The 19,983-nt window shown below is 31.5% G+C and overlaps 1 long non-coding RNA gene and 1 pseudogene across 1 annotated transcript; one reads left to right on the top strand and one right to left on the bottom strand.

Moving 5' to 3' along the window:
- The first annotated feature begins 454 nt into the window (after positions 1 to 454).
- LOC143071059 (uncharacterized) lies at positions 455 to 7,629 on the top strand (annotated as a pseudogene).
- A 3,417-nt stretch (positions 7,630 to 11,046) lies between these two features.
- Positions 11,047 to 19,829, bottom strand: LOC143072592 (uncharacterized). Its single transcript, XR_012977247.1, has 2 exons — positions 19,760 to 19,829; positions 11,047 to 18,267 (listed from the first exon to the last, which is right to left on the bottom strand). It is a non-coding gene; the product is annotated as an uncharacterized LOC143072592 (long non-coding RNA).
- Between the last annotated feature and the right edge of the window lie 154 nt (positions 19,830 to 19,983).

A 19,983-nucleotide genomic window follows, 5' to 3' on the forward strand; every position in this document is an offset into this window, starting at 1 on the left:
CCTGAAATGTTCATATGGATCCAACAACCGGTTGTTGGGTTGCTGCCCCTAAATTGGTAATTTTAAGGAAATTTTGACGTTTTTTGTTATTATCTTGAATATTATTATAGATAGAGATAAACTGTAAACAGCTATAATGTACAGCAAAGTAAGACCTAAAAATAAGTCAACATGACCAAAATGGTCAGTTGACCCCCTAAGGAGTTATTGTCCTTTATAGTCAATTTTCATAAAATTTGTAAATTTTTACTAACATTTTCCACTGAAACTACTGGGCCAAGATCATTATAGATAGAGATAATTGTAAGCAGCAAGAATGTTCAGTAAAGTAAGATGTACAAACACATCACCATCACCAAAACACAATTTTGTCATGAATCCATCTGCTTCCTTTGTTTAATATTCACATATACCAAGGTGAGCGACACAGGCTCTTTAGAGCCTCTAGTTAAGTGATAGCACCATGTATAGAATATTGGCTTAATGTGGAGCACAAGTGAGAACAAGTCTTGAAGGCAAAGATTACTTTGTTGCTGAAGGAGGATGTTCAATTTGTACCATCATAGATATCCTGGACCAACTAGCTAAGATGAACATAATTGATTGAGGAAAACACAAAGAATTTTCTTTATTGCTTCTGCAGTGACATGTAAACAGTATCTACGAACAGATTTCAAGGTAGTCTGAGGAATTTATAAACATCACCGCTTTAAAAAAAAAAAAGTAAACACAATGAAATGTCTTGTATTGTTCATAATTGATTCATTCCATACAGCAAATTTATTTAACCTATTGCTTATTAGTCTCTTAGAAACAAAACTCACCAAGAAAACAGAATTTTTACCAATGAACCATCAAATGAGATTAAGGTAAGATAACACAGCCAAAAACACATGTAAATGCACCTTACCATTATACCATATATGGGATTCAAGATATAATTGACTTACATATATCACTTATAGAGTCTGAAAACTGAGCAAACTATGAACCATGAAAATTGGATCAAAAACAGATGACACCTGCTAGACAGATGTGCACATGTTCAAATTATGTCATACACTAAACATATATATATTTCTTATAGTACATAATGTATCTGAAAAACAGACCAAGCTAGAGATGAGGAGAGGTTAATGCTTGTAAGACAGAGACCAAAATAAAATTAATATTCCATGAAGTAGTCAAAAAATGTTTCATATTGTACATTAATGTTTCAGGTGCATATTGCTGCAAATAGTGAAGTAGGAGATCATTGTCTGATGTATGCACTTAGTGATTCTATTCATCCACAGTTTGCACATCCTTGCAAGCATCAACACAATTTAGTGTGTGTCTCGTGTAAGCAACTTAAAGATGCAACCTTATCAATACAGAAACTGGTGGAGTGCACAAATATTGTTGGAGAAAATGAAAAACTGAATGATATGAGTTTTAAAATCAAGCAATCCATCCAAAGTATCAATAGTTTAAAGAGGCATATTGTTCGTTGTAAGAATCAAGATAAGGCAAAGAGCAAATTGTTTGAAACTATGGGTCAGGATGAAGTATTTCTGGTCTCAGACTGGTCAATGAAGTATTTGCCCTGAAAGTATCGTGAGGACCAGAGTGACTGGTTTGCCAAACGTGGCTTACCTTGGCATATTACAATGGCCTTCAGGAAATCAGATGAAGTAATAGAAAGTTTAGGGTTTGTTCACATTTTCCAGAGTCAAATTGCTCAGGACAGCTTGACTACAGCTGCAATAATCATTGATATCATCAACTGCATCCAAACTATGAAAGGTTCTGATTAATCATTTCATTTATGGTCAGATAATGCAGGATACTACAAATCTTCTGAGATGATGCCCCTCCTTTACGCAAATGGAAGTATTGCTTCGTATGATTTCTGTGAGTCACAGAATGGCAAAGAACCTTGCGACAGAACAGGAGCAACTCTGAAATCAGCTATAAGAAGATTTATAAACTAGGAAAATGATGTTTAAAGAGCATTTGCAATGAAAAAGGTACATGTATAAAATATCTCTGTAATAGTTTATATATTTTTCTTTAAAAAATTGCAAATTTTCTGTCCTAACTCACTCAGTTTTAAGTTTACATAGAATAACAGTTATAATGAAAATGGTTGCACAATAAAACTGTCAGTTCAACCATTTTAAATAAAATTTTAAAAAATTTTAAAAAATCCAAACAGCATTTACTTTTCTACATTGGCTAGAGGTATAGGGGGAGGGTTGAGATCTCACAAACATGTTTAACCACGCCCCATTGTTGCGCCTGTCCCAAGTCAGGAGCCTCTGGCCTTTGTTAGTCTTGTATTATTTTAATTTTAGTTTCTTGTGTACAATTTGGAAATTAGTATGGCGTTCATTATCACTGAACTAGTATATATTTGTTTAGGGGCCATCTGAAGGACGCCTCCGGGTGCGGGAATTTCTCACTACATTGAAGACCTGTTGGTGACCTTCTGCTGTTGTTTTTTTCTATGGTCGGGTAGTAATGTCTCTTTGGCACATTCCTCATTTCCATTCTCAATTTTATTATAAGACATTGTTATTAACCTAAAAATAGGTAATAATAAATTTTGATACATAATGTGTTTCACGGTTTAGATCCTAAACTTCAGTTTTGACAATAAGCACTCATAAATAAATTTGACCTTTTTAGCTCACCTGGCCCGAAGGGCCAAGTGAGCTTTTCTCATCACTTGGCGTCCGTCGTCCGTCGTCGTCGTCCATCGTCGTCGTCCGTCGTCGTCGTCGGTCGTTAACTTTTACAAAAATCTTCTCCTCTGAAACTACTGGACCAAATTAAACCAAACTTGGCCACAATCATCATTGGGGTATCTAGTTTAAAAATTGTGTCCGGTGACCCGCCCAACCAACCAAGATGGCCGCCATGGCTAAAAATAGAACATTGGGGTAAAATGCAGTTTTTGGCTTATAACTCAAAAACCAAAGCATTTAGAGCAAATCTGACATGGGGTAAAATTGTTTATCAGGTCAAGATCTATCTGCCCTGAAATTTTGAGATGAATCGGACAACCCGTTGATAGGTTGCTGCCCCTGAATTGGTAATTTTGAGAAAATTTTGCTGTTTTTGGTTATTATCTTGAATATTATTATAGATAGAGATAAACTGTGAACAACAAAAATGTTCAACAAAGTAAGATCTACAAATAAGTCAACATGACCAAAATGGTCTGTTGACCCCTTTAGAAGTTATTGCCCTTTATAGTAAATTTTTAACCATTTTTCGTAAATCTTAATTATCTTTTACAAAAATCTTCTCCTCTGAAACTACTGGACCAAATTAAACCAAACTTGGCCACAATCATCATTGGGGTATCTAGTTTAAAAATTGTGTCCGGTGATCCGGCCAACCAAACAAGATGGCCGCCATGGCTAAAAATAGAACATAGGGGTAAAATGCAGTTTTTGGCTTATCACTCAAAAACCGAAGCATTTAGAGCAAATCTGACATGTAGTAAAATTGTTTATCAGGTCAAGATCTATCTGCCCTGAAATTTTGAGATGAATCGGACAACTCGTTGATAGGTTGCTGCCCCTGAATTGGTAATTTTAAGGAAATTTTGCTGTTTTTGATTATTATCTTGAATATTATTATAGATAGAGATAAACTGTAAACAGCAAAAATGTTCAGCTAAGTAAGATCTACAAATAAGTCAACATGACCAAAATGGTCTGTTGACCCCTTTAGGAGTTATTGCCCTTTATAGTCAATTTTTAACCATTTTTCGTAAATCTTAGTTATCTTTTACAAAAATCTTCTCCTCTGAAACTACTGGACCAAATTAAACCAAACTTGGCCACAATCATCATTGGGGTATCTAGTTTAAAAATTGTGTCCGGTGACCCGGCCAACCAATCAAGATGGCCGCCATGGCTAAAAATAGAACATAGGGGTAAAATGCAGTTTTTGGCTTATCACTCAAAAACCAAAGCATTTAGAGCAAATCTGACATGTGGTAGAATTGCTTATCAGGTCAAGATCTATCTGCAACAACAAAAGAAAGAGAGTTTTTAACGACCTCAGCTGGCTATACAACCCTTGCACAATCAACTGAATTTTGCAGAAATCATTAATAGGATAGATTGCCCTTATATGATAATTTTTTACTACCTTTTTGTTTTTTTTGGCAAAGTGGGGGGGGGGGGGGGGGGGTTGCGCAACAACATAACTACTTCACAACTTTCTCATTACTTTGCATTTCTTGTTAGATAAATTAATTCTCCCCTGAAACAACTGTTGAATTTAAACAAACTTGGTTTAAATCACCACTAGGATATCCAGGGACCACTGTGTATGATGACCCTGCCTGCCCACATGGCTGAAATTAAACATAGGTTTCAAATGCACTTTTTAGTATTATATCTCTGAAACTAAACGACAGTACAACAGTTGCATTTATCATGCAACAATTGTAAATAAAAATATCATGTGAAATACAGAGTGAGTGTAGTAGATTACAACCCTTCAAAGAAGACTTTAAGGGCATACCAGCCATTGGTTCCTACTCAAATTTCCAGATTGAAGAGCAGGGTATTTGTGTTTGGAAAGCCCATGGAGTTCATGGTCCAGGTAATTATTTGATGTCAGACTAAAAAATCAAACAATTTCTGTTTTGTAAAAAAAATACATAATTATACAACTCTATGGTCGGGTTGTTGTCGCTTTGACACATTCCCCATTTCCTTTCTCAATTTTATTTATTCAAGTATTATTATAAAGAACTTGGAAGGAATTTAATTAAACCTAACAAAAAATTAAGTATTGGAAATTACTAAAAATTAAAGAACCACTGATAAATTTAATAGTAAAGGACTAAACGCCTTTTTAAATGAATTCATTTGTGTATAAACTCGACAAATTCACTCATAATTTATGATATGTTTGTAAGTAACTCGGTTCAGTTTCTACATCAATAAATTCCTATAAAAATGCAATTAATTATTATTCTTTAAAATTGGAGAAATGGATTTTTTTTTCACACTCATAACCTTAAGTTTATTATTTTATTAAATGATTAAGCTGAAGTGAAAATAGATATTTTTAGCGTCAAGCCCGAGTGTGTTATTACCACCGCCATCATTTTTACATTGTTGACAAAAAGAAGTTAAGTCAAATACTCTATCAAAGAAAGAAACCCGTCAAGATCAACTACCAGAGGTTCTCTACACAAATTATATAAGACTATTAACTCAAAAGCAAACATAAAGAATTATAGCACAATAATGTACACAAGTATTCTTTCAATAGATATTGTGCTGGGAAATTCCACATTTTGCAAAATATTACTGTTAAAACAATGGTATATATATATTCACCTGATTTAAATAACACTTTTTACAAGCTATTGCTTATTACTAGCTAAAATATCTGATGTTTAGAAAACAAATTTTTTTATTAGTATTGCCCTACAAACTAGCAAGCCTAATTTCTAATTATTTTATCTTAAATATGAGAGTTTTGCTTTATTACATCTTAACTGTATGTCAGTTAAAACAAAAATTAACATTATCATTTATACAATATGCCAACAAAGTTGGAGACTTTTTATAAGGTACTTTAAATTTTTTTATCAGAAGTTTAAATTTTAAAGTATAAGTTAACATACTGTTCTTTTATTTGACAGGATCGTTGATTGCAAAGGAGAAAATACCCACAATTCCATTCGAACCTTTGACTGTTTTGAAAGAACCAGACCAAATAGGCTTCAATCCAATTATAGGAAACAATCATTCTGCAGACTTGAAAGAAAAATCAGATCAGCAGGAAAAAACAGAAAACCAGGCATTATTAAACAATGGATGTTTGCCATCTTTTGATAGTGATGAAGCCTTGACAAATCATATAATTGTAGGGAAATGTTGTCTCGAGCTTGACCACAAATCCAGTATTAATTCTGATGTAACTAAACATATTTATTTGCAAAAAATAGCTGAATGCAGTATTATACAAACAGCTGTTTGCTTAACAGAAGAAACCAAACAATAAGAGCCAAGTAACAACCAAGAAAACCAACATCCTTCTAAGTGGAACTAAAAGGCCAAGTGAGCTTTTCTCATCACTTGGCATCCGTCATCGTTAACTTTTACAAAAATCTTCTCCTCTGAAACTACTGGGCCAAATTTAACTAAACTTGGCCACAATCATCTTTGGGGTATCCAGTTTAAAAATGTGTCCGATGACCTGGCCAACAAACCAAGATGATCGCCATGGCTAAAAATAGAACATAGGGGTAAAATGTAGATTTTGGCTTAAAACTCTGAAACCAAAGCATTTAGAGTAAATCTGACTTGGGGTTGAATTGTTTTCAATTAAAGATCTATCTGCCCTGAAATTTTCAGACAAATCGGACAAACAGTTGTTGGGTTGCTGCCCCTGAATTGGCAATTTCAAGGAAATTTTGCCGTTTTTTGTAATTATCTTGAATATTATTACAGATATAAACTGTAATCAGCAATAATGTTCAGCAAAGTAAGATCTACAAATAAGTCTACTTTACCAAAATAGTCAGTTGACCCCTTAAGGAGTTATTGCCCTATATAGTCATTTTTTACCAATTTTTCGTAAATTTTTGTAATCTTTTACAATATCTTCTCCACTGAAACTACAGGGCCAAATTTAACCATACTTGTCCATAATCATCATTGAGGAATCTTAAGTTTAAAAAATGCGTGCAGTGACCCAGACAACCAACCAAGATGGTCACCATGGCTAAAAATAAAACATAGGGGTAAAATGTAGATTTTGGCTTATAACTCTGAAACCGAAGCATTTAGAGCAAATCTTTTGTGGGGTTCTATTGTTTACAAAGTGAAGATAGATCTTCCCTGGAATTTTCAGATGAATCGAGTTGTTCGGTTGCTGCCCCTGAATTGGTAATTTTTAAGGAAATTATGCTGTTTTTGGTTATTATCTTGAATATTATTATAGATAGAGATAAACTGTAAACAGCAATGATGTTCAGCAAAGTAAGTTCTTCAAATAAGTCAACATGACCAAAATGGTCAGTTGACCTTTTAAGGAGTTATTGCCCTTTACAGTCATAAATTTTCATAAATTTTTTAAATTTTTGTAAATTTTAACAAAATAATTTCCTCTGTAACTAATGGGCCAACTTCATTATAGATAGAGATAATTGTAAGTAGCAAGACTTTTCAGTAAAGTGAGTTTAACAAACACATCACCATCACCAAAACACAATTTTGTCATTAATCCATCTGTGTCTTTTGTTTAATATGCACATAGACCAAGATGAGCGACACAGGCTCTAAATGAGAGAAAGGAAAGTATTTAGACTATGTTTTTTTTGTTTTTTGTCAGAATTGCAATATACACAATGGTTTAAAAGTCAGTCTAGACTAAATTTTGTCATATGTATGGGTAAATGTTTATTATCTCAGATATCATAATGTACAGGAATCAGAATATTCTAAATATTGGAAAACAATTGTTTTTAAAATGTCCAATGGCAAGATATATACAAATTAAATTTTCATTTGTTTTTTCAATTAATTATATGAGTTTCAATGTTACAGTTGCAATATACCGGTATGTCAACCTTATTTGCAGTAATTGATTAAACAAGAACAAAATGACTCATTGTTTTTTTTATTGTTACATTAGAGTTCTGTAGTCAAAACTGTCAATATGACATCTAGCTGCGAAACTGATTTCAATTTTCCTGTTAATCTCTTATAAAAGCCACTGTCATAGTTGCATCTCAAGTTTCATGTTTTACATTTATATTCTTGAATTGTATCTTACTATCATACGAGTGAGTGGTTAAGCTAGCTATAAAACCAGGTTTAATCCTCATTTTCTGTACCAAGTCAGGAATATAACAGTTGTTAGTCATTCTTTTGATGTGTTTGAGCTTTTGATTTTGCCATTTGCCATTTGATAAAGGATTTCCAGTTGTGAATTTTACTTTACTTTTATTTTTGACCAGATCGCTATTTTCACTTTCAACAATATTTTTTTTCAATGTTTTACTTATTTCACTGATAGGACTCCTTAAATAGTAAAACAAACAGTAGACAGAACACTTAGGAAGAAATACCCCATATAATTATTGGAAACTATATTTCTAGATCACGAACAAAGGGAATTAATTGTGGTCTGTAGCAAACTGTGAAGTTCTTTGTAATGTGTTTCCATAGCAACTGTTATTGATATTATTTTAAATAATATTGGTTGTGTATCAATACAATTCCTAATCAGTATGGTTTTACAAAGTTGAAAAAGAAAAACTTTGAAATTGATGAATATAAAAGCATACTTTCTTTTAATCTGCACTCCGCAATTTCAAGCTTAGTTTTTCCAAATTTCTGAAAAATTTTGGATTTTTTTTTTAAACATCAAAAAACACATACTCAATTTTTTCTTGGTAAAAGAAAGATATATGAAGATCATTTTGGAGGCATTACAAAAAAAATGTCATCTTGGAAAAATAACATCATTTTGAAATTTGCTAAAAAATGTATTTTTCAACAGTTTGAAAAAAATGCAAAATAGGCATTTTTCAGATCCAAGTTTTAATGTTTTGAATGGTTTCAAGATAAGGGTGTTTACCATATTGTGTCATTCAAGACCTCTATTTGTTCAGTATACCTATGATTTCTAAAAATTTATATTTGCTAAAAACAATTCAAGTTGGAAAATCATGGATTTTGAGATTTTGCTACTCTGTATATATCAGAAATTTATAAAAAATAAAAGGGAGGTTATCTTAATTGATATAAATCAGTCACCAAAGTTTAATAAACACTGCTCTTAGCACTTTTAAATCCTGAAGTTGTAACTAGCAATTTGGTAAAAAAAAATTGTTGTAATCAATTATGGTTGTGACGGAGTAGTGAACAAAAAAAAAACAGTGTTCGTGGAGTTTGGTTAAACAGGGTTAGGTTTAAAAGCGTATAAACTGTTCGATATCATATACCAAAAATCTAAGTGACATCTTGTGAAACAATAATCTGCGCAAGACAAATATCAATAATCAAAACAAAAGCAAAAGGTCTTTCAACGATAAGGTAGAAGACCATATTATTGAAAATTTGACCAAGACTGGCATTACAACTCAAATAATTCATATTTAAGGGGTCAAGTTATTTTGTATTAATATTTTTATCCTAACTATTCGTATGTGAAATTTGTAGTATATTGGCCTGATTTAAACAAAACATAGAATTCTAAAGGCCAATTTTAACCCTTCATGAACTTACTTCTTTGTTCTCTTAGTTCCACAAGTTTTTTTAAAAAGTTTACTAGGGAATCCAAGTGACAACAAAAGCTAATTTTCAGCAGAAAATGTATGACACAACCTACACTTTCCATTTAGCCTTTGAAACAACATATACAAACTGACCTCTAAAACACATCATCGCTATTATTTATGTATAAAAAAGAAGATGTGGTATGATTGCCAATGAGACAACTGTCCACAAGATACCAAAATGACAGACATTAACAACTATAAGTCACCATACGGCCTTCAACAATGAGCAAACCCATACCGCATAGTCAGCTATAAAAGGCCCCGATATGACAATGTAATATTTTTCAAACGAGAAAACTAACAGCCTTATTTGTATAAAAAAAATGATCTTAAAACAAATATGTATGTAATAATAATACTAAATTGTATTACTGAACTTCAAAAGAAATATATACCTTAATATTATACAAAATACCATTGGGCATAACTAGTAAATGGTAAATGTGAAAAACATCAAAGCCACTCTGTTTTTGTTAGATTTATTTTTATCAATCTAATGAGTTATACAAACCTTTTTCAACTAATTTTTATAGCTTGTTCTTATGTTGTACTGTTACACCACTGTCCAAGGTTAGAGAGGGTTGTGATCCTGCTAACATGTTTATATACCCCGCCACATTCAGTATGTATGTACCTGTCCCAAGTCAGGAGCCTGGTATTCAGTGGTTGTTGTTTGTTGATGTGTTACATATTTGTTCTCCATTCATTTTCTTATACATAAATTAGGCTGCAAATTTTCTCTTTTGAATTGTTTTTTATTTGTCATTTCAGGGCTTTTTATAGCTGTCTGTGTGGTATGGGCTTTACTCATTATTGAAGGCTGTACAGCGACCTATAGTTGTTTCATTGGCAATCATACCACATCTTTTTTATACTCACTTCATTTCAATTGATTTGGTCAAGCAGTATTATCATGGAAACCCATATTTTAGCGGTAACTAGGGCATTTCTTGTTCAACTTTAATGTCAAAACTATAAAAATCTAACTTTTCCTCCATTTTATGGTCCATGACATTGCCTTGATATTTCCAAAGATTTGTTCAAGCTGTACTTGAAACCTAGGGTGGAAATTATAGTTCTAACAGAAGTTCATAGGGATGGATTGACATGTACATCACTAGAAGTATACCACTCTTTACAGCAGGGGTATTAACATAGGTTATGTAAAATCAATTTTATATATGAGTCTATTCACACGCAAAAAATATAAATAAGTCTAAATTGAAAACGTTCAAACATGATTGCATTGGATAAAAACCGCAATTTTTTATATGTGTGCATTCAAAACAAATTTCTTGGTAGAGGGGTCTACAGCACAAACAGCATTTTCCAAAAGACCAAAAAAGTGAAAAAGAATATTTTAACAAAACGCATCTTGTCACTGGTTCAGACATACTTATATATAAAATATATATAACATTACCTAAACTTTTTTCCCTGAAAAATATAGGCATAACAAAACAAATGTTTGAATTGTTTTAAATTTGTCATTTCATGACCTTTGTAGCTGACTATTCAGTATGGGTATTGCTCATTGTTGAAGGCCGTACCGTGACCTATGGTTGTTTATTTTAGTGTCATTTGGTCTCTCTTGAAGAGTTGAGCCTAAATGGCAATCATACCACATCTTATTTTTATCAATAACTCAGACAGCTTGAAGGACATAGGATCTTAAATTAGTCTTCTTTCCACAAAATACATTTAACCTTAAACTCCTTAAAGAAAAACACAACACCAACTTATGTTTCTTGACTAGCTCGAGTACAGTATATTGTGAGCTGCCATTTAATAAGACAAATTATCAATATAAACATACATTATACAATATGAATTCAATAACTTGTACCAGTACTAGAGAAATAATCTCATGTCAACCTTTTGCATTTGAATAACTATATGTATACCCTATACGCTCATATCTATTATAAGGCATAAATGGATACAATAATATAGTGTTGCCTATAGCCCAGCAAGCATAGTGGACAACAGAATTTATTAAATAATTACATACATGTGTCTTAATATGTATATATATATATAAAAACATATGAAAAAAGCAATTACACAGTTACTCCTAATAACAAAAACCTTGAAATATACTTGAAAAATACTATTAGGTACAACTTAGCTAGTAAAATAAATCTTGTACTAACAAGAGACAAAGAGATATAATATGGTTGACATGAATGTAAACTGAATAACTGAACAAATGAATAACTCGATCATGAACGACCTCGCCGGCCAGGAACAACCAAACAAACCCAATAATGGGAAACTGGAAACCTGGGTCCAACCCAAGGGTCAGGAAACAGTCATATATGCTGCGACCCAATGCGACAAGTCGTCTCACGAGACATACTCGGACGTGTATTGTTTTGAAAAATATATAAATGCATGTATCAAAGTATATTCATAATATGAATGGAACTTGAATGTTGCCCTGTCTGCAGTGGGCTAGAAAGTGATAATCTCAGGGAAAAAAATTTCCTGCCATAATGTTAGTCATGTGTCTTATATCTACTGACATGAACTCATAAAAATACTACGCTAGTACCATATATACAATAATTTCTCCCTTTACTACGAAACGTGAGAAATTATACATATTCCAATATGTTCTGTGTCCGACCAGGAAACCCTATTTTAGGAAACCTGTGTCCTTTTGTCAATGCCAGTGAAACCCTAGTGTTTGACCTCACTAGGTAAATGAGAAAAAGAAAACATAATTTTGTTTGTAAATATGAAAGTTAAAAAGAAATCTTGTCATAAGCACTACAGCTATAAAATATTTGGTACAAAAGTAGAAATACGATTAAGTTTGTATATATAATAGCCATTCCACTTACATAAAACTAATTCAATATCAAAATACAAAATTATGCAAATCTTTGTTCTTTAAACATCCCAAAAAATACAATGTTCAGATTTCAAACTAGAACTAAAATACATAAAGATGTCACTTTAAAACCCAAATAATTGGTACTAAAATTCCTACACCTACATGTACATGTATTACTCATACGCAAGAAGACAATCAATTCCTGCTATACTTTTATGCCTCGGGAATTATTATACATACAATATACATGAGTACAACTCATAAGCATAAAAATATACACATAAAGAAAATCATTATAATGATAATTAATGAAATAATTGTTAACTGTGTTTAAAATGAGATAAAATCAATGTAGTGGAAAAATGTTGGAAACCTTTTTTGAAACTATTTGCTTGGAAGAACGGTCTCAGGAGATATAATTTGGACAGTATAAAAAAGGAGAACTATTCAAAACAAAATACACAATCATGTGCAAATGTCCCCGCTAGCATATAACGTTATAAAGGGACATAACTAAAGAACTGTAAAAGTGAAGCTGCCAAAATTTGAACTTAATCTGCGTTTAGTGGTAATAAGCATTATATATATACATTTTTTTAAATTTAGTTGAGACAAACTTACATTAGGAGAACAGAAATGAAAACATTCAGGAATTTTTCCATTTCTAAAGGGGCATAACCCTAGAAGGGTAACCAAAGTGCTTAGAAGCACAGTGAATGGTAAAGATTGCTTTAATTTACCTATCTTTTTGGGGGGAGATTTTGCATTTACAAAAATTGTAGACAGACGAACAAAGTGAAAACTGTAGGGCTCCCACATTCTAACAAGGGAGTCCTTATGATGGCCGAGATATTGAAATTATGATGATTTGTTTCTATTGAAGTAAAAGAGTATTTTATATCCAAATAATAACTGAAATAGCAAAACTTTTTGAATTGTTTGTAAACATACCACTTTTAATTGGCGGAGAAAACTAGTGTTTCTTTTTGGTTGGGGTTCAATAGTGTAAAGAAAAGAAGTTCAAGCCTCAAAAGCCAACTTTCTGGAAATCTATTTTTTTTATACATGACCCGAAGACTGAAAATAAAAATCCTGTTTTTGTCAAGTAAACAAATACCAATTCCTAGTATGCAGCTATATACATTGGAAAACTTTGAATTCATTCTTAAATTATAAATCCTTTCACTGCTGGTACACTTTTTTTTTTTTCTTTTTCAAAATTTTCTAATCTAAAGCTTACAAGTATAGGGAATGTAAATAAAAATATTGAATTTATCATGTCAAATCAGCAAATTAAATTTAAACAAAAAAAAACTTTATTCTTCATTTATTAAAACATTTTTTTTAAAGTATATATGAGGTTTATAATTCAAAACTGTTAAAAGAAATATTAAGGGTTTTCATTTTCACTTAAAACTACTACATAACAAAATAATTTCTAGTCAAATCTATTTGGTGCCATGAGTAATTATTCTATTTCAAGGATATCATGATTTTTCAAGACCACAAATATTAATTAACAAACTGATATGATTGCAAAGTCTGTTCTTATAGATTCATAAACTTAAGAACTGATGATTCTACCCCATCCTCTGACAATTTAATCTAAAAAAAAATATTTTATTGTATTTTACATTTAAATAAAATTTGTTGAAAATAAAAAACATTCATTCATTCACCTAGTCAATTCAAATACGTAATAATACATGTACCTTCATTTGCTACTTTGGTAGATGAGTGGTCAAATTTCAGACATTTTATACTAGACATTTCGGTTTCTTAGATTTTTCCAACTAATGGAAAGACATACTTTCTTTTTTGTCATAAAAGACAAATATAAGGGGAGTTTTGAAATTAAATAATACTTGAAAATCATCTCTTCATATTAAGTGTGTTTTAAGTTAAATTTGTGTACCAATATTCTTTTGAAATAATTCATTTTAATATTTTTTCACTATTTCAGTAAAATAATCCCATCATTTTTGGATGCATATTTATCTAATTTAAATTATAGCACCCAGGTGATTTCTTCAAATTGGCACAAATTATCTTAATACGTGATTTTAGTAAAAAAAAAAAATCATTATTGGCTGTATATTTATCTTATTTAGAAAAATTCCATTGGTGATTTCTTCTAATTGGCACAAATAATCTTTAGACATATTAAAACCTAATGTAATTTTTGAAAAGAGGAGTCCATGAATTCATTTTCATGTTGAATCAGTAAAAAAAAATGGGTCTTTTCCTGATATGTAACTATTTGACATGGCTAAAAGTAACATTTGACATTAGCGACATCATTACCTCCCCTGTTACTGTATCATATTCCCTTGATAGCAAACTTATATCAGCCTCCCTATAGATCTTGAGGAACCTAAGCTGTCAAAAAGTTTTATTAAGTTAAGTTAAAGGTGTATAAACTAAAATTAATAATATATTTTAACCTTATAACAATACTTGAGCGTGTGTTGTAGTAATTTATTAGAATGATCTACTAAATGGTAAAGTGATAATTTGCATGTCACAAGGTCAACAAGGGGAGTAATTATAAATAGAAAATGAGAGTTGGTATGAAAGTAAACTTTAAAAAGAATGTTAAATAAAATTTGTTGAATATTTTTTAATCAAATTTTGTAGAGGTACATGCTTCCAATTGGCTTCCCTCAGAGTTACATGCCTCTAATTGGGACCGCTCTGCCAGGGGTACTGCTTCTAATTAGCTTTTGCAGACAGAGGTATATATGTACTGCTTCCAATCAGCTTCACAACAAGGCAGAGGGTGTGCTCCCAATTAGCTTCACTAAGAAGTACGTGCTTCCAATTGGCTTCGCTCAGACAACCATACTACTTCCAGTGTTGTAATGGTATGGATTTGCAAGTCTATACTACTTCTATTGTTAAAACAGTACATAATTGCAATTAATTGTCGTCCAAATTTGCAAAAACATATTTTATTTAACATTCTTAATCAAGTTTTCTGTCATACCTACTTCCACTCTCTAATTGTAATTTCTTCTTATGGTGACAAATTGTGAAGAACACATTATCTCTTAGGAGTTTTGTACTCTTCTGTAGTTTTAATCCTGATGAGGGTGCTGTAAGAACCAAAACTTGTCTATCTTATTAAATTAGACAACCTTTGCATTACTTGAATACTGTATACCCCTACCTCTTATATTCAATTTTTTGGATCAGAGAAACAATTCTTCATCATTTTATAAGGACTTTCTTTACAGTTATCCCATTTGCAGAGGATATGGGGCATTGACCAGCATATAAACTGTTCTAAGTTTAAAACAAGGTGTTTGATAAATCAAGTTTGATTTAGGCCTATTTAAAGACTTGAGGCTGATGATTAGATAACTCTAATTTATATATGTTTGTCACCAATGTATGAGAAAAACAAAATTATATGAAATATGAAAAGGCTGAAATTTAAAGATTTTATCATAGCTGTTATGTGGTGTTTTTTTTTTTTAAGGGAAAGCAGTTTGCTTCTCAGTTTCAAAATAATGTCAAAACACTAGTTCATATTGATTTATAAAGGAATCAAAAGAGCAAAAATAATTTAAAGGTCAATGTGCTCGTTTCCGAAATATAAACCATTGAAATTTTTGCGGTAAAACTATTCTCTTGACTTATCATAGCTTTGACATTGACAAGTTTAAGTTCTGAAAAACTATTAAAAAATTATTAAAATTTAATGAGACTTTTACAGATGGCTTATCATTATACATGTAAAAGATTTATAAATAGAAAAATGGGGGTCAATGGGCAATTTTTTTTAAGACATTCAAATGAATAATACCAGAGAATTCTGAAAATCTGACAAATATCCCAAAGCAAAGGAACTTCCTTAATTTCATACATGAAAAAAAATGTAATTTGAAAGATTGATGCCAGGAGATTGCGAGAATGCAAGATTTTGCTCTATTTACCCCCTGACGTTAAGGCAGCAAGTTATTATGTCTGCATGTCAAATAGCCGCCTACTTTCAGATTTCAGCTTACTACTTCGAATTGTATTGAAAGCCTTCCTTTACAAAGAAATATTTCCAGTAAAATTCCTACACTGGCACGTTCTTTTTAATAAGGGGAGATAATCACAAATTCCGATAACCAAGTTGACTTTATCCCATTTCACCGTATATTAAAAGGGGGCTTGTTATTTTATGCATTAAATAAATTTTAGGGGGGTGCTTCTAAAAAATTGTAAGTTGAGGTCAATTTCGGCCATAACACATATTTACATATAAAAGTGCATATAGAAGCTATTGGAAAGAGAAATTTGATTCTTTTTGATTATTTCTATGCTTAATTGACATGATAAAAAAGTCTAAGTGCAAAGATAATTATGTTAACATTCAAAGGAGGTTTTTAAGCTGTTATTGGTGTCTTAAAGAGGATAACCAAAGGCTAAATGTAAATCATAAATGCAAAACAAAACTAATTTCATCTATCAGAAAAATACTGAAAATTTTTAAATATTACTTTTGGTATTTTCTTTTATGTTAAGGCTTAATAGAATTCTATGAAGCTATGACTCTATTGATGTCTAAAATTTGTAAATTAAGACTGTCAGGAAAAACTATAGTCAATTTATAAGTGAGATACAAAAAAATTGAATTCCAAGTTTTGCTTTTGATACTATCTTTGAATAAAAATATGCTTCTGCTTTTAATTTTTCACAAAATTCCAAGAAGGTTTGAAATGGTTATTGATGTTTGAGAAACTTGAACCATGGACTTCAAAAATCCATTGTATTTAATGGAAGAGAGAAAAAGCAAGTTAAGTGAAAATTCAAAACACAATACATTAACCTTAATTAAAACTTTTAAAAGTTTGTATGAAAGTGAACTTTAAAAAGAATGTTGAATAAAATTGGTTGAATAATTTTTAATCAAATTTTGCAGAGGTACTGCTTCCAATTGGCTTCCCTCAGAGTTACATGTCTCTAATTGGGACCGCTCTGTCAGGGGTACTGCTTCTAATTAGGTTTTGCAGACAGAGGTATATATGTACTGCTTCCAATCAGCTTCGCAACAAGACAGAGGGTGTGCTCCCAATTAGCTTCACTAAGAGGTACGTGCTTCCAATTGGCTTCGCTCAGCCAACCATACTTACTTCCAGTGTTGTAATGGTACGGATTTGCAAGTCTATACTACTTCTATTGTTGAAATGGTACATAATTGCAATTAATTGTCGTCCAAATTTACAAAAATCTATTTTATTTAACATTCTTAATCCAGTTTACTGTCATACCTACTTTCACTCTCTATTTGTAATTTCTTCTTATGGTGACAAATTGTGAAGAACACATTATCACTTGGGAATTTTGTAGTCTTCTGTAGTTTTAATTGTGATGAGGGTGCGGTAGGAACCAAAACTTGTCTATCTTATTAAATAAGGCAACCTTTGCATTAGTTGATTACATACTGTATACCCTACCTCTTATATTCAATTACTCACATGTAATCTCTTGAATGTATCAATGTACCAATTTTGACAATAATATTTTTGTTTTCATATAAAACCATTGCTATACTAAAATTTAATTTATAATATTTTTGTAATTTTTAGATTCTCCATTCTTAACCAATGTAAATGTTAACTTAATAAGAAACATTTTATCTGTTGAGCCACAATAATAAAAATCAATAGCATTTAATGCTTGAGAGAAAAAGAAAGTTGAGTGAAAATTCAAAACACAATACACTAACCTTAACTAAAACTTCCACTCTTGTTGAAAATGGAGAATCTTTACAATAATCATTTTAGAATTTATCAACTACATTATTGCTCTTGTTTATGCAAGATTTATATGAACCGTTCATATTATATTGGAAACTGTTCGGTTGAGTTAGAAAGACCACAAAGGGAAATATGGTCACTCTTGGTCTTCTTCAGACTGGCAGTAAAATCCTTGCAAATGTAAGGCATCTGTTTGGTAGTGCAGGATATACAAATTAGCAGTCATGTCCCGTCAGAATGGGGATTTTAAATCTGATGTCTTGCAAAGAGAGCATGCCAAGCTGTCAACATATTAACAACCTTCACAACATCTCTAAGGAGTATGTAGAATTAATCACACAATTATATCCTTCAGCCACAGTAATTATTATCTGAAAAAGAAATACACTTTTCAATTTTCTGTAATATTTTAAGAAACTGAAATAGGCAACAAATAGCAAACTGGGAATAACAATTAAAGCAGAAAAACTTTCAAAGAGGGTGGTAAAGGGTTATTTTCGTGCAACGTTTTCGGCCTTTTTATTTCACGTGTTTTTGTGTTTTGACATTTTAATTCTCGTTTTCTCGTGTTTGGTTTGACGTGCGTGCCTCGTGTTCTCCTGTATTTATTTTCAATGTTTTGTGTCAGTACTCTTAATTTCTCGTGTCGGTCCCACATTTGATTAAAAAGTAAACCAGGACTAAATTTAAAGTCAGTTGGGAGATTGTTTGAAATTATGTGTCTCCAGAATATCTAAAATTGCTATCAAATTAATTATTATGAATAATATTTTTCTTTCAAATCAGTTGCGACTAGCGGACGCTAAAATGTGACTGCAAGGTCATCATGTCCATTATATAATGACTAGATGATCTCCAAGAACGACTGATTAATAAATTATTTTACTTTTTCCATTAATATTTACGATTGTATTTCTCGTGCCTCATTTTTTCCGATATTTGTTTTCCGTGCAATGTTTTTGCGATTTTTATTTCACGTGTTTCCGTGTTCAGGGCCCCCTTTACCACCCTCTTCAAAATAATAATTTTTCGCTTCCTAAAACTTGAAATGTCATTCCAGAGAACTTTAAATTGTAAAAAGATTATAAAAATTGTGGGAACTTTTTTTTTTAAATCTATAAAATAGTTCTTTACCTTTTAAAATACTCTAAAAGCCATTTCCAACATCAGTCTGTAAGTACAAGCTGGAATGCTAACCTGAAAAATAAAATGCTTAGTCATTGAAAATAGTAAAAAAGGAATCACTGTTGGTATACTTGACTGTCCCTTTGGTATCTTTCGTCCCTCTTTTAAGTACATTATATAGAAATATGTGATATATAACATACCAAGGTGAAAGAAGATGCAGAGAACACATCAATGTGACAATAATTTGCTTCCATCCACTTCATTTGAACTTTGGTGGATAGTTGTCACATTAGCAGTTATACCACATCTCCTTATTTTTATAACTTTACATGATGGGAAAAAAATCAAATGACGTACAGGAGCTTTCTGTAAAAGAGTCACAATTAGAGGAGTTGTGTTCAGAAGTTGATTTTTGGTCATAATATTTAAAATTGTGATAGACTTCGCATAACTTCTTTAAAAATTGTCAAATCAAAGTGGTGGTACATTATGGTCAACTACACATGATGGAAAACAATTTGACCAAGTATGATGGCTTTCCGTCTAATCCCAGACCCTTGACTTTCCTGTGTCATGCTAATAAAAAATCAGCCAATCCCATTTCACCCTTAGACTTCTATGAAACCCACATGCCTAGCTTTTGTCTTAAATGTCACAGACTTAAACAAAATTTAAGGGCATTTACATAATCTGTAATTAACAAGTTTATAAATCTATTCAATGGTTCTTTCTTACCTCAAAAGTATGCTCCAATGATCATTCTAAAACTCTATCCATACCGAAAAGCAGTAATTATTGCTAGCCTGAAAAGTAAAATGTTTAGTCAATAAAAAATTCTAACAAAATAAATAGAATCAGTGTTGGAATATGGTTTGCATATAATTGTAGATTTCTTTATTTTCTTGGGCACCAATTCATTGAGGAACAATTGTAATTTTGTTGGTACTTCATTTTGTGGT

Source organism: Mytilus galloprovincialis, chromosome 4, assembly GCF_965363235.1.
Source record: "Mytilus galloprovincialis chromosome 4, xbMytGall1.hap1.1, whole genome shotgun sequence".
In the NCBI taxonomy this organism is placed as follows: Eukaryota; Metazoa; Mollusca; class Bivalvia; order Mytilida; family Mytilidae; genus Mytilus; species Mytilus galloprovincialis.